Source organism: Otolemur garnettii, unplaced genomic scaffold (genome assembly GCF_000181295.1).
Source record: "Otolemur garnettii isolate 467f Iridium unplaced genomic scaffold, OtoGar3 scaffold00052, whole genome shotgun sequence".
NCBI classification, from domain to species: Eukaryota; Metazoa; Chordata; class Mammalia; order Primates; family Galagidae; genus Otolemur; species Otolemur garnettii.
Window position 1 is genome coordinate 5866901 of NW_003852447.1, and position 16507 is coordinate 5883407.

The 16507-nt window shown below is 36.3% G+C and overlaps 1 protein-coding gene across 1 annotated transcript in view; it reads right to left on the reverse strand.

Moving 5' to 3' along the window:
* Positions 1-16507, reverse strand: part of AKAP6 (A-kinase anchoring protein 6) — a 356374-nt gene that overhangs the window by 88701 nt on the left and 251166 nt on the right. The gene's annotated exons all lie outside the window — the stretch shown is intronic.

Consider the following 16507-nt stretch of genomic DNA (forward strand, 5'->3'; position numbering starts at 1 on the left):
ATAATTTCACAGTTAGTCTTACATTATGGAGGGTTATAAATGACTGTGGTTGTATTTTTTAAATTCACATGCTAAAACACCTCTGAACTGAAAAAGCTAGATTCTGGTTAAAAAGTGAAATGCATTTTACATTTTTAGCCCATTTCCAAAATGTAATGGCAATTCTAAACTTCCTTCTTTGTGATACCAAAGGTAGGTCATGGAGTTCTGTGGTAGCATTGTTCCTTTGCCCTAAATAAGCAAGGTTGACCCAAGATAAGTAAGCACCCCTATCAGATTTAATGAAAACTTTTGTCTGGTGAAAGCAGCAACTAAGCAAGTTTAAACATGCCCAAGCACTGGGTAATTTTATTCACCTTGAAAGCATGGTATTATATAAGATTCCAAACTAAACTACAATTGGAAGCAGCTTAAAGGAAAAGAAGGTGTGAAATCACTGTTTCGGTTAATAGATCTTCAGCATTTGCTTGCATATGTTTGCATACTTTTAGTTTCATATTTTAATCTTTCATTTACACTAAACATGCACATCATTTGTATTATGTAAACTTCTCCAAATGTTAGTCATTTGTGGATCACAGAACAAAATGTTTTAAATGAGGTGATTTAAAGCATTTCATATTATTAATGAATGTTGATCATGGTGTCAGAGAATCCAAAATTACATGAATATGCATAGTGAAGAAAATCAAGGGTTGCTTTAGAGCGCTTTTAGAATTTGGCCTGTGATACATGAGAAATTCTGATTGCATTTTCTAATGGCAGGCAATTACCAGGACCACATTATTCCAACACATAAAAAAATAACACTGTCCACTTGAGTTTTCTGGACTTGATACTCAACAAGTATTCTAGAAACCTAGATAGTGTTTTACTTGTCAAAGTGATGATTGGAGGAGAGAGCAATCTGCTTTATATAATCAGATTCCCATCTAGAATGATGTAGCTGACAAAGATTTACATAATTAATTTTTAAGCCTGAGACATAATATTGGGGAACCAGCATTTCAGACAGGCAGAAGAATCCCATTCAAGTCTTTTACTTATGCCAAGTGTATTAATCAAAACAGGGAGTCCTCTGGCTGTGGCACCTGGGAGTGGCCTCTACCAGTGACCACTTTAACTTGTGACAAGCTTGTCCCCTATCTTTACACCAACTTGGAACACCTCTTACGTAGCAAATTAGCCAAAACCAAGAACTGTTTAAGTGTCCTCCATTAAAATGACAGTTTTGTAAAAATAAAAATATAAAAAGCAACTAATTTAATTTTAGATGTAATAAAACACTTTTCTCTGTGAAATACGGTGTTAGAAAGTCACTGCAATAGTTATTATAACAGGTTATTATATTTTAAAAAAATCCTTTGTTTTTCTGGATGTTCTCTGCCTTTGTGACCATGCAGCCTACTGTATAAACAGCCTGGTGAAAAAGACGTGATTGATGGACAATGCCACCAAACTATAAAAGCTAAGAGAATCCAGTTAATGGTTAGATGTACGGGTATGTGAATAAAATGTACTAAAATTGCCTGTAATTTAAGGTGAAAATATTTATATTAATTTTTGAAGCACTCTGAAGGTTGAATCTGATATGATTCAGGGCCTCAAGCTGTATGTGCAATACTGCCAGGAGGGTTATATTTTTGCTCTTCTCTCTCTAACATCTTTTCAGAAGCACGAGACGGGGAGAATCAACTGCCAGCTCTATCAGTTCTCGGTCATCCTATCAAGAAGGGCTACTTTATCCTGTGGTGAAAAGATAATTTAATCTTCATATTCATTCCACCCACAGCAGTAAGTGAGCAGAGGCTGCCCCATTGTGTCCTGTAGTCTGGGGATGTTATGATATAGACTACTCTTCAATAGCCAAAAATGAGATTAGCAAAGTTAAAGTCAGACGGCTTTTCTTAAGAGCTAAGGTAAATAAGCATCCTGCATTTAATTTCCCCACAGCACCTGCTGTGGGTCTCTCTGTCTAGTCAAAAATAAAATATACTCTCTTGAAAGGGCATATTTACATTATTAAGTGTATTTGCTTGGCCAATTCAATTTTGACTAATGAAGCCTCCTAATAGATATGTGAATGATCCAAATTAAAGACACAGGCCACTACTATTCTAAATACCACTCCTGTGTGTGTATAAATATAAAGAAAACCTAAAAAAAAGAAAAGAGTTAAAAACAACCACAAACACTACCTCACTGTTTTAAGTAAGAATTGAAGTTTTTAGAAAATTCTGAATGAGTGCTTACTTTTTAAAAGCACAAAGGTTAAAACCAAATTATAAAACAAAGCCAGTAAAAACAAGGATTTCTGAAATAAATATACTTAGAAATGCATGAAGACTTGATTGAGATAACTTTTTTGACAGTTATGCTAACGGCTTTCTTCCCCCCCTAAAACCTTTTTTTTTGTTGTTGTTGTTGTTAAAAATCACACCGAAAATTCTGCCCAAATGGAGACTGGAACAATGCCTTGAAACAGTGTTAATTGTCACCATGGAAACCAGAAGAATAAGCCATTTTGAAACTGGTATAGAAGGCACACATTGAGCAACTCAAGCATTTTTCTGCCTCCCTCAATGTTAAAGAACAAGATGCCTTGTCACTGTGAGGTCAGAGAAAGAAAGCATCATGAAAGGGTTGTAGATGCTCACTGTCTAGTAAATAAAAAAATAAAAACTAAACTATATACAGCTAATGCCATAAGACTCTACCCAGTGATTCTTTTTGAAATAGAAAGATCATCAAAAGATGGCCGGGATTGGAGGATGGCTTCCACCTAAGCAAAACTTCAGGGCTATATTATGTGAACCGTGCCCCCAAAGCTCCCTGGGAATTCTGCTGTTGTAATAAAACTTCAGAAGAGGGAAGAAAAAAGGCAGCATGATGGAATTCAAAATAATGCTCTACAAGCACACAGAGAGATTAAGACATCCATTGTAAGACTTTTGTATGGTGCTTCTGTTGGTTATGCTGAAAAGAGACCAGACATTACTGAACGAAGAGTGAAGCTTTGGCTATGAGAAACACAAGAATTAACTAAAGAATTTTCTTGATTATCAGAATAGGGCTGTCGGATTCTGTGTCATCAGGGTTTGAGTATTCACATCTTATATTACTTTAACTGGGCTTCAGGTGACTTTACAGTGAGATGAGTTGAAAAAAGAAAAGGAGCTATTTATTAGAATGACACATTTAAATATCTTTTCAGGTGTAAATTAATACCACAAACACCTGCATATCCAGCAAGATCCCCTTCTCCAAACATACATGATAGATAGGGAGAGAGATAAAATACACTGAGAAATATAAAATATATCTCAGTCTATCAATAAGAAAGCACATGTTAGAAACACACAAAAATACCAAACTACTGGCAAAATTATGTGTGAAAAATGTGCATTTTTGTACAAAAATGCCGGGATGTGTCTGTCTATGACTCTCACATGTTTTCTGGCTAGTGTTTGCCCTCCTCATTTGAGGCTTCATGGTGGCCCCTCAGCAAGTCCATGCCTAATGCCATTCAGTGGTAAACAAAGAGTCTTTTTATATAGAAGTCCAGGATCCACAGCTCAGCTGTACATGCAGAGTGCAGGATCTGCTAGAGGCCAGTGTTACCTTTGCAGCAGCTCTTGTGCTGCCCCCTTTTTCAGACCAGTGTCTAGCATCTCACCTTGCATACGGTGTGTCACATGGAGTCAGGATCACCAATGCTTTGAGAAGATGTTCCAAACTAAAGAAGAGGGTTCGAGCCCAAGACAAATAATAGTCGCCATATCTTGCAAACTCCTTATATTTTACCATTAGAATTTATGGTGAGTAATTGCACAGAGAAAGTATAAAGACTCCTACAATTGTCCTTGTAAATTAATAATAGGCTTTCTTGATTGGGATAAATTTGCTGCTGAGCCTTTGGAAAAATTAAAAAGTGCAATGTCATTTAAAATTGCCAGAACTCGCACAGCAAATTACATCTGAGGTTAAGAATTGAGTTTTCCCCCCTCTTCTAGCTTATTCCATTTGCATGATCTGGAAATCACATTACATTGGCCATGTATTGTTAATTGGACATAGATTGCATTATCTTTAATATAAATCAAACTACAAATATTAAAATGAATTGCAAATTCCCTAATAGAAGATCATAAAACAATCTTTTTTAAAGTATCTCCCATTAATAATTTAATTCCAATTATATCACTCGGAGAACTTAAGTAGGAGACCTGGCAACTTATTTCTCCAATCATTTCTTTTCCATAACAAATATCTAAGCCTTTTATAATAAATATAGCCAGAGCAGAACTCATTGTTATGGAACAAAAATAAAAACATCAATAACTGAAAACTTTTCATGTCAATTGAATATAAAATATTGCATAAGAACATTAAGTCCACCTGTCTTCTTCCCTCACTACTCGGTTTAGGGGTGAGAAAAAAGTCTCTTCTAGGCAAGATTCACTAAGTTTAAGAACTAGTGTGATCACATCCTGTAAAATTATAAAATTGATCATTATTATTCTGTTTACTTTTTTTAAAAGGTTCTCTAGCCCCTTAAATATTTCTATAAATTTGATATCTTTCTGAAGCTTTTGCATAGCCTTTAATGAGTTTATATTAAATATTTAATACTGTTTAGGGCATATACACTACTACCAAAAACAGTTATATTCCCAGCAGTCCCACTGTTTCAGGCAGAGGACTTGATTGATCCTCCTAGCCTGAATTGAGTAGAATGAAAAGAAGCAGTTGGAAAATAGCTGCAATCATTTAATGCAGATGACCTCTGACAGCCTCGCAGCTCTTCTATCTGAACAGAAATTTGCATGGGGTCTCTGTGCAGAGGAACAATGTAACCTAAATGGTAGACAATCTTTATTCTAATGAAGTGGGTGTCAAGGTCAATGTAAAACTGCAATGATAAATGGTGCACCACTAGGCAAGAGAAGTTGCATAGGCATTGTAGTGCTTTCACGTTAATTGAAGACTGAAATGCACTGCGTGAAAAGCACAGCCTCTCTTTTCACCACAATGTGTTAATGCGCCAATACCGGAATGATTTCTGCGCGATGTTTGCCTACGGACATGTATCTGATCGTAAAAATAACACAAATAAGGAACTGTGGCTCCAAATGCACATTTTTAGAATTTAGCATTTTCTTGGAATTACAAAAATTAAATGAAATGTCCCCAAACGATGTCTTGACACACCTAATGTAATTCCTTTGATCCCCTTTTCTTTTCTTTTTCTATTTAGACCTGTCTTTAATTGGTTTCAACCAAGCAACCTTTTATAGAACCCTTCACTGGGTACTTTCATGTGGAGCAAACTAGAAAGAAGGACCGAGGAGAGGAGAATCATTCAAATATTATTTTTTCCCTCACTTCTAAGTTTTCTGCTTAGCTTGCAGTTAAGATCTTCAGGTGTTGTTTGTCCTGGATGAAAATATAATGAAAACCCAATGGTTCATAAAAGAACAAACAAACAAACAATTTTCTAGTGTGAGAACTAGAAAACTATAATCTGGTCCTTTGACATTGCCAAAATGACTGTACAGCAATAATTACACGATTTCTTCAGTTGATCTAGCAATTTTGTGGCAGTCAATATTTTTCATCCAATAAAAATAAGGACAGTAAGCTGCTTTTTAAAATTCCAGATCTACTTAAGCCTGTAAAGGGGACATTGTTTGCTAATACACTCATTAGCAACCAAGCACTTTAACTTCATCAATTAAACAGGAAATGGAGTTGTACCATTAGTTTCACAATTTGCTAAAATACTGATAAAAGCATATTGCTAACCATTTAAGAAACATTTCCAGGCTCAACTCCTAATACTTATACACTGGATGCATTTTTATGGTTGACACTTTTCAGATTCCAGTAAACTCTGGTACAGCTACCTTTCCAACACTAAGCTTCCTGCTACAAAATTATTTTAATAATGCAATTTCAGTTAGACTAGTGAGGAATGGTCTGTGGGATGTAGGTCTTCGGTCTTGACAACCAGAAGGCTGTTAATATCCTTTACTATAAAAGAGATGATATTGCTAGTCTGCAACCCTGATGTAAAAACAAACGGTCTCCAACAGAAATCAACATTCCTGAAATGATCATTCAGAGAAAAAAAAAACCTTAACATGAAGGAGGATAGTGGAAAAGAAAAAAAAAGTTACTGATGAAACTGTTTAAAAAACTATACAGCTTCATCTGTGTGTGATTTGTCAGGTCTGAAGCTTTGACGTGCCCAAGGGGCAGACCCCAGCGGGGAGTAAGCTGCCGAGCTAAATAGCTGTGAAAGAAGTCTTAATGTAGGATGGAATTCAAACTAACCTTGACATGACCTCGGGAAAAATATGCAAAAAGTAAAATGAATGCTCTCTGCAAGATACATCCTAATTTTGTGGTGGAGCTGGTTAGTTTTACAAACATAACTGAGACCTTAAAAGAAAAATAGAAAGCTAGTAAAAGGGGAAAAGTTTAGAATTCAGGCAAAAAAAAAAACATAAGCAGGCATGATGTGTTACTGTGAAGGCATGTGAACCGTTTGGAAAGAATCCAAATAAAAACCCACACTGAACAATATTGTTGTCAGCCTGTCTATTCAGGAAAATTGTTTTTTTTTTTCTTTTTTTTTTTTTAGGTTGAATATAAATGACACAAAGCCAAGATTACATCATTGCATTACAAAGTCTGTTGTGGCTTTTAGCTGAACAAGCCCCATGGATCTATTGGTTTAGGATACTAATTCAGTAAGGAGGTTTTAATGTGCTATTTTTTCCTCCAGTGTCAATAAAAAATAAAGAAATTTAAGGAAGAACTATCCCGTGTACTCTCGAGTCTATTTCTTGCTTTTGCTCTGTATTTGATAAGCCAAACTACACTTTTTGTTGATGCATTTAGTCCTGATTTGATTCTATTATAAATTTTGCCTGTTTTGAAGTGATCGGCTTAGTAGAAAAGGCTTTGCTCCAGCTCCCCAGCCAAGAACTGGCTAACTCACTGGATATATGGAAATTTTAATTGAGTGTCAACTTGTGTAGAAATTCAATCCTATTACCTTCTCAATGCAATTTTGTAGCAATACCAGTTATTTACTACACTACTAACCAGATTTTAAACATAATTAAATTGCTAAGAACATACACCCCAAATCTAATGACTGAAATCCCTACAGCAAGGATGTAAATTCCTGGATCAGGTGTATGTAGTTCCATTAGATTTTCATAAGCATAAATTGAGCAGATGGATGCAATCATTTAGACACATACAAGTACAGGAAGTTTTGGTGAGAAACTGTCAAACAACCAAATGTAAAGATCACTGATTAATGGATATTATTCCAGAGGTTTCTTCTTTGGCCTATACTTATTCAATACTTTAATTAAAGACATAAATAAGAAAAACATGAATATATCTATCACATTGCCAGATTATACTAATTTCATTGATCAATAAAGAGCAAGAAATATTTTAGATTAGAGATCATAAACTCATATACCTAAAGATAGTGGTATAATAGGGAACAAGATCTCTGGGGATAAAAAGGAAGACAAACAAAAGGAAAAATCCCTAATTTGTAGTGTTTGCTGATTTCCCAGGTGTAAACACTCCCACCATGGCTGATTCCAATCTACTAATGGTTGTGACTACTGCCAAAATTCCTCACAAGCCTGTATTTATTAGCCGGCTCCAACACCCCACTACCAGGCTGGTGATATGAAGGAGTTGAGTGGGGCAAGGACAAGTCTTCTTCTCTCCTTCATGTTCTAAACATCACTAGCATCATGGCAAAAGAGAATTATTTTCTCTACTAAAAGATAAAAAATGCATACATATGATTATTACTAACATCTAATCCCAGTGAGGAGACAGCCATGTGAACTGCAGAGGATGGGAAAGCATATTCCCCCATAAAGGTGGCAACTTTTCCCATATGGGAATATGGCTTCAATATGGAGTCAGTATGGCCAGGTATTCTTTTAAGAGAAGCCCTCAAAACATGTTTTCATACAAAATCTCATAATTTGTATTTGTTCCATTAAAATGTTTTAATACTACACAGGTCAAACTGTCTCTAATTTGGATCTGAATCTGCTGACAACTGCTTCACAATGTCTATTTCAGATGATAATAGACTCTAAAAGGAATGAAATAGCTTGACATAATGGTTTAAATCTAAGAAGGAGAAGTGACAAACATCAAGCCTGACATAGCTAATAACCACCCCACCCCACCCTACCCCATGCTTCCCTCCAAAAGGATAAAAATGTTAAAACTGCATAAAAAATGGAGGTAACTAGGCTTCAATTGCCTTTGAGTTCAATATGAATCAACAAACAATGGAAGGTAGATATAAAAAAAGGAAATAGACTGGGCGCAGTGGCTCAGATCTATATAATCCCAGCACTTTGGGAGGCCAAAGTGGGAAGAGTATTTCAGGCCAGAAGTTTAAGACAAGCCTGGACAACGTAGCAAAATCATATCTCAAAAAAAAAAAAATTTTTTTTTAATTAGCTGGGTGTGTTGTCATTCACCTATAGTCCTAGCTTCTTAGGTAATAATAGATAAATTAACTTGACTGTGATTGACTAGGCCCAAATCTGCATTTCTGATTCTGCTTAGGTCCCATTTTCTGGAAGGAACTAGAAAACATATTAAATGTCCAATGAGATACACTCAAGGAGGGGAGAACATTCAATACTTCCTCATGTGTCCAGCTGTTGAGGGAGTTAGAGGTATTCAGGCAAGGGGCAAACAAGAGAGGTGAGACAAGAGCAGAAAGAAACCTCAGCAGATTTTGAATATTTAGAGGACTTTTATATAGAAAATACAAATTTGTTGCACTTTACCTCAGAAGTCAGGCTGATAATCAAAGGCCAGGTTTAAATAGGAACTCCAGAGGTATTCAGGCAGAAACCAGAAGTCTACCTGGCTGGGATATTTCATGGGATAATGAGGTACTGAATGACAATTGGCCTGGAAGACAAAGTCTAAAGTTCCTCTTTGTTTTAGAAAGTTGAGCTTTCTTGGGCCAGCTTCATAGGATCAACAATAACAATCACATTATAGTATTTAGAAGAAATGCCAACATTGAAAAACAGCAAGTTAAGAAAAAGTTATCACTTGCTGGAATAAGATTCAGATATAAACCCACATGCAGAAAGACCGGAGAGAAAAACAATGACGCCAAGACACAACCATATACAATGTGAGCTGTGAAACCAAAGAGACAGGACGTGGAGAACCAAAAGCAGGACAAGGCAAACTAAAAATTCTGAAACCATCTTCAGTCCACCCTACTTCAGAGAGGCATCTCATTGGATTTTAAGACTGAATGAAATCTTTCAAGTCTTTTTACTTGGTATATATATTAAGACAGAGTTTCACTATGTCACCCTGGGTAGAGTGCTGTGGCATCACAGCTCACAGTAGCCTCCAACTCTTGGGCTTAAGTGATTCTCTTGCCTCAGCCTCCCAAGTAGCTGGGACTACAGGCACCTGCCACAATGCCCAGCTATTTTTTGGTTGCAGTTGTCATTGTTGTTTAGCAGGCTGGGGCTGGGTTTAAACTCACCAACTCCAGTATATGTGGCTGGCGCCCTAGACGCTGAGCTACAGGCACCAAGCTACTTGATAAATATAGGAGACTTCTATTATAGGATTTTTGTGATTAGGACCCTTCAACAAGGTCTTTCTTATAGATTTTTTTTAATGACATAAACTTCACAAATGCACTCAAAAATTTCCTTCCATTATATTCATGATCTATGTATATGTGACTTAATAAAAAAAAAATTTCCTTCTATCAATACAGACCTTCCTCCAACAGAATCTAAGAAGTGGTTATAACCCCTAACGACAGCAGCATGGGCATAATGGCTCTTGTCCATGCTATGAAACTTCATGGCTGCACTTTATTATGTCAAAAATCTACACATCCCAGTGGGTTTTCTGCATATTCCAATGCGCTTCAGTGATGATGTGGATCACACCATGACTATTCGGATTACTGTTTCATTATGAGGCACCATATCAGAGCTGTTGTCATATCAGCATACAGTACAAACAGTTATGCAATTATGTAATATCTATTAGAGTTTGCAATGTAAGGTGGTAAAAAGACTTGAGGAGTAGCAATTAATGTAATGAAACTCAGTTTTCTCCTTCAAGAGACTTTCCAATTTAAAAGTATCATTTCTAAGGCCAGGCAAGATGGCTCAGACCTATAATCCTAGCTCCTGGGAGGTCTAGGCAGGTGGATCGCCTGAACCCACAAGTTTGAGACCAGCCTGAGCCAGAGCGAGACCCCATCTCTAAAAATAGCAGGGTGTTGTGGCTATAGTCCCAACTACTTGAGAGGCTGAGGCAAGAGAATCTCCCAAGAGTTGGAGGTTGCTGTGAGCTATGACACCATGGCACTCTATCAAGGGTGACAAAGTGAGACTCTGTTTCAAGAAAAAAGAAAAACTGTATAGGTATAGATAATATTGTCGAATATAAAATAATGGTTAATTTAAAAAATATAAAAGTATCTTTTTTTTCTTTTTCACCTCCCAATCTAAATGAACACCTTCAACTACAGCTTTTTTTAATTGGGCACTACTATATAATTTTTTAAAGAGATGATGGTCTCTGTAAGTTGCCAGGCTAGAGTGCAGTGGTCATTAACAGGTGTGATCTTTGTAAATTGTAGCCTCTCACTTCTGAGCTCAAGCCATACACCTGCTCTAGCCTTCTGAACACCCAGGGCTACAAACACACTCCACTATGCTCAACACTACTATCTAATTTATAATTTAATGGGTTTTTTAATATGCAAAAGAAGAAGAAAAAGAGAAAAGAAATATCCTTGATTTTAGCTGTTCTCTATGTGTAACAAAAGGACAAATTTACTTAATGTATGCTATAAGAAATCCAGTAAAAATGTAAGTGTAGTAAAGTCACCTGAAGGATGACTATCATGCAAACTTCAAACACAACAGTCACATTTTTCTGTCTTCCTTGACCTCTTGTGCAAACATAGTACTTTTTGCCTCACCACCTAAAGCTTGATTGACCAGCTATGTCCTAAATTAACTATGATATTGATATCCATATTTACACCCCTAGACTATGACCAAAAATATCTACTTGCCTTCTGTCTAGCTGCCCAACTCTACTCAACTATCTATAAAAATAGAAATCTTATTTGTCCTGCAAATTTAAACAATACACTTCCAAAGGAGGATAGCTGTCTTCTTTGGTTGACCATGGAATATCTTGAATATTTGAGACCTTCAGAAAACCCTGAGTCAATGAATAGTTTCTCACACTGATAGGTGAATCGCTGTCTGTTGTTTTAATACACAATCATAGAAGAATTTATATATCAAAGCTTACCATATATCTGTATAGCTGAGTTACAGGCCTGTTCAATGCCAGCTTATAATGAAAATGCTGATGAAGCCTAAACTATGGTGTGTATGGCTGTGCAGCAGCAGCCATTTCAAATATAGATATATTTTTAGCATTAGGAGGCACCAAGTTTGTTTAAATCTGGACTTTTTTTCTACAATTGCAAGTAATGTTAATAGCACACTGTAAATGTTAAGGCTAAGTGTGCAGTGTCAAAATAGACTGGATCTCTCTGAAAATTGGAAATTCAGGCTTTTCAAACATAATCCAGATGTTTGGCTTTTATTCAGATTTCAAGAAAGAGGGAACTAATATGATATAAAATTCATACATGCATATTTCATTAGTGCCTTTTGTATTACTGAATTAAACATTCTGAAGCGTGCTTTTCCCAAATCTCATAGAGTTTTAAACCAAAGCAGTTGCCAAGAAGTTGCACACCTCAAAAATAATGCCAAATTAATTTCATAAAAAGGAGGCTATTTCTTACATTAACTCTGTTGGTAATGTCTCCTCAGAGAGATACCTTGCCTTTCTCTCTGAGGATCAGAAGACAAATGAGAAACAGAACACTTCAATGATTATAGTTTATCAAAAAGGTGCTGCTCCAGAACATGGAAACTTCTGAAACCTAAAAGAATCACTGGCCCAAATACAGGCTGAGTAAAATAAGGTGTTTTTGCCTTTTCAAAGGTTTTCATAGCAATAATAACAACAGGTGAATGATAGTATAGAGTTTTTCTTGATGACTGTTCAAATCCCTGTATGGTAAAAATACTTGATGCCTTAGTCTACTTTTCTGAGGCTATCTCTGGTGCTTTCAGTTTTTATATAAGGACAAGTGTGGTTTCAGAATTAGATTACAGGCTTCTGCAGTGGACTGTTTGAGGTCAAGGATCATGTGCTGTTTGCTGCAATTCTTAGCATTATGATTTTGATATGGGACGAAGTTAGAAAACATGTATTCATTTGAATTTCTCCCAGAAGAAAGTTCAGGTAGGCATATGTCAACTGTTGAAATGTATGTTGCATAGAGTTTTAGTATACAGAAATGAGTAGGCCATGGTGATCGCTTTAGTTATCTTTGAACTTCATTCTCTATGGAACACTCCTTTGGTAAAACATCCAATACAGAAGTATTATTTTCAATTTTCAGGTAGAAACCATGAACAAAAATCATAGTTTCCCATGGACACAAACGGTTAACAAAAGAAAAGCTTCTATAACATCTATCAAAGAAAGGAGGATGGTGACAGCAGTTCTTTGAATATTTTAAGGGTATCTTTCATGAGGCAGTGTTTTTTCATAGTAAGAATTTTGATCAGGATGTACAAGGCCAGGTTTAATTTCTAATTTTAACAACAATAAACTATAGACTTAAAACCCTTTTTTCTCTAGCTGCTCCCCTCTGCATTTTGTTTATTTGGGGTATATTTACCCCATATATAATACCCCTACCCATATTTACCAGGCATATTATTATAAGAAAATAAATTTTAGAATTTTAGGCTTTAGCCTTATGCACTATTGCTCCAGCCTCGGAAAGCTTGAGTATCATTTCAATGGATTGTTCTCTGCTTTTGCTCTCCTATGGCAAGCCCATTGGGAAAGCTACTAATATTATTTCTGCCTTAGAGATTAAAAATTGATACATAGAAGCTAAGCAACTTGCTCAAGCTCAGTGAGATAGCATTAACACCAAGACAGGAGGAATATCAGCTTAGCTGGCTGGGTTATACCATACTATTGCTCTTGAAAACGCATCTTTCGATCTCAGTCCAGAAGTCTGAGGAAATTGGTAGGCCTAGAGATATAACATAGATAAGGCCAAGAAGGCCATTCAAAGTGACTTTGGAGTGGTAAAAACACACTTAAGAACCCCACACTTACAAACTCTACAGCCAGATTCATTCTAATGTGGGCTTATTCTCCAAACCTCCATAGATTTTACTTTTATTTTTTGTAGAGACTTGGTCTTGCTATGTTGCCTAGGCTGGTCTTGAACTCCTGGCTTCCAGTGATCCTCCCACCTTGGCCTCCCAAGGTGCTGGGATTATAGGCATGAACCACCATGCCCAGCTGAAAACTCCATAGATTTTTAATAGCATGATGTTGAGGCTAACAGAGCAGATAGGTGAGTTCTCACAGTTAGTCATACCTGTCACTCAAAAGAATGATGGCTCACAGTTTAAAGCAGCTGTAGGGTAAAAGTGGAAATTTACTGGTATAAACTAAGATTAAAAAAGCAAACTTTAGTTATGATAACTGTTTTTGAGCTTTTTTTCCACCTACGTGAAGGATCCCTTTCTAAAAATACAGGGACTGTGGATTGTTTATTAGAATAGTTCCATCACATAGAAACAGAACGTGTGTATGTGTGTGTGGGCGCACGTGTGTACATGAGTGTGTGTGTATCCAATCACAAGAAACAAGAATGATAAAAGTAAGGCAGAGCAAGAAGCAAAGATTTGGAGAACAAAATGAAAGAAACACATGGATATGTGAAGAGAGAGTGTAAGTAAATAGGGAGAATTACAAAAGTTTAGCCAGATAGGGGAACCAGTTATTAGTCTACAGAAAATAAATCATAAAAACTACATAAAAATAAACGACACTGCATAAAAGGAAGGAAATTACTGCTGGAGAGAAGGTCTTCAGTGAATGACTTCCCTGAAATAATCAGATGAAAGAATACGATGATGATGACTTTAAAAATTTGCATAAGGGCTGACAAAATTCATTAAGAGGAGATGGGAACCAACAGAAGCAGAAGTACACAAATGCGGCGTTTCACACAGCTTACAGCCAGAACAACGGGCAACTTATAAAGAAGAAACAGATGCTGAAACTTGGGATTCTGAGGATTTTCCCTAAACACCATGGATAGGAAACCCCTTCATTCGGCATCATCAGGCCTGTAACTACTATTACTTTATTACTTCCGTCTTTGTTCTGTTGGTGGCTTGCCATGTGATCCAAGGGAAGCAATTTCATATCCTTGGTCATCCCATCTGTACGACAGGAATACTTACCAACAACAGGCATTTTAAGGAGTAAATAGAATATATTTGTAAGAAATTTTAGATCTCTATGTACAATGCATCAGTAAAAAAAGACTTTGATTTTAATACAACGACTACTTTTTTTTTTTTTTTGGCAGTTTTTGGCTGGGGCTGGGTTTGAACCTGCCACCTCTGTTATATGGGGCTGGCACCCTACTCCTTTGAGCCATAGGCACCGGCCTACAATAACTTTAGTAATAAGATTTTTGGCCTATGTGTAAGACTGTAAATTTCCCATTCTTTTAATCTTTTTGGAATAATGTAACTATTGTCTGGTGACATTAGAGAGTAAAATAAGTCACATCAGGGTGTAATTATTAGAAAGGTATAAACTCTGTGTGTGTTCAATTCAATTCTCATATAAATACAACAACGAAGTGTTACTATTTTTTTTTATGAAGGAACATGTTGAATTACACAAAGAAAATTACCCCCCCCCAAATATATATGCCTGGAATCAGACTGCCCATGTTCAAACTTTGCTTGGACTGACTACTATATCCCTGCCTGCGCATTGCTTGCTCACGTGGTGGTAATACTAACATTTACTTCATGATGTTGCTCTGAGGATTGAATGAGTTAATATATGTGAAGATACCAGAATAATTCCTGTTATGTAACAAGCACTACATACAAATGTTTGTTCAAACGTTTTCTAGCATGCAAAGTTGTATGCTAAGAAAATACAACCTATGGTGTAACTCTTTTCATTTATTTTATGCCACTAGTTTGCATATTTTTATATATAACATCTCTTTACTAAATGAAACATTGAATCTAGAAATCAAGATTCAACAGAATAAAAAAAGCTTTTATTGACTTTCATTGAACACATGGTATAAAAGCTATTACGATTTGCCAACAGTTTTTTATTCTTCTCCAGTATGTCTTTGCCATTCTGGTAAAGCCCTAGGAGTATGTCAAGTTACTTCCCAATTTGAGGCTGTTTACCTTCATCGTATCCTCTGTAGTGCACCCATCTCCATGCCGCTTATTTAAGTTTTACCCAGCAAGGTCCAGTTTCAATACCATTTTTCCATAAAGTCTTTCTAAGAAGACAAGCACTTATTTTCATACCACACGATTTGTTATCTTTGCTATTATTTCATGGTTTTTTTTTTTTTGGTTTTACTTTTCTTTTCTTTTTTTTAATTGTTGGGGATTCATTGAGGGCATAAGAAACCAGGTTACACTGATTGCATTTGTTAGGTAAAGTACCTCTTATAATTGTGTCTTGCCCCCAAAAGGTGTGTCACACACTGAGACGCCCACCCTCATCCCTCCTTCCCATTCTCTCTGTGTTCTCCCCTTACCCCATCCCCCACCATGTACTAGGTCATTAACTGTCCTTATATTGAAATTGAGTACATAGGATTTATGCTTCTCCATTCTTGTGATGCTTTACTAAGAATAATGTGTTCCACTTCCATACAGGTTAATACAAAGAATGTAAAGTCTCCATCTTTTTAATGGCTGAATAGTATTCCATGGTATACATATAACACAAATTGTTAACCCATTTCTGGATTGGTGGACATTTAGGCTGTTTCCACATTTTGGCAATTGTAAATTGTGCTGAGATAAACAGTCTAGTGCACATGTCCCTGTGGTAAAAGGATTTTTTTTCCTTCTGGATAGATGCCCAGTAATGGGATTGCAGGATCAAATGGGAGGTCTAGCTTGAGTTCTTTGAGATTTCTCCATACTTTCTTCCAAAAAAGGTTGTATTAGTTTCCAGTCCCACTGGCAGTGTAAAAATGTTCCTTTCTCTCCACATCCATGCCAGCATCTGTAGTTTTGAGATTTTTGTGATGTGGGCCATTCTTGCTGAGGTTAGATGATATCTCAGTGTGGTTTTGATTTGCATTTCTCTAATAATTAGGGATGATGAGTGTTTTTTCATATGTTTGTTAGCCATTTATCTGTGCTCTTTAGAGAAGGTTCTGTTCATCTCTCTTGCCCATTGATATATGGAATTGTTGGCTTTTTTCATGTGGATTAATTTGAGTTCTCTATAGATCCTAGTTATCAAGCTTTTGTCTGAT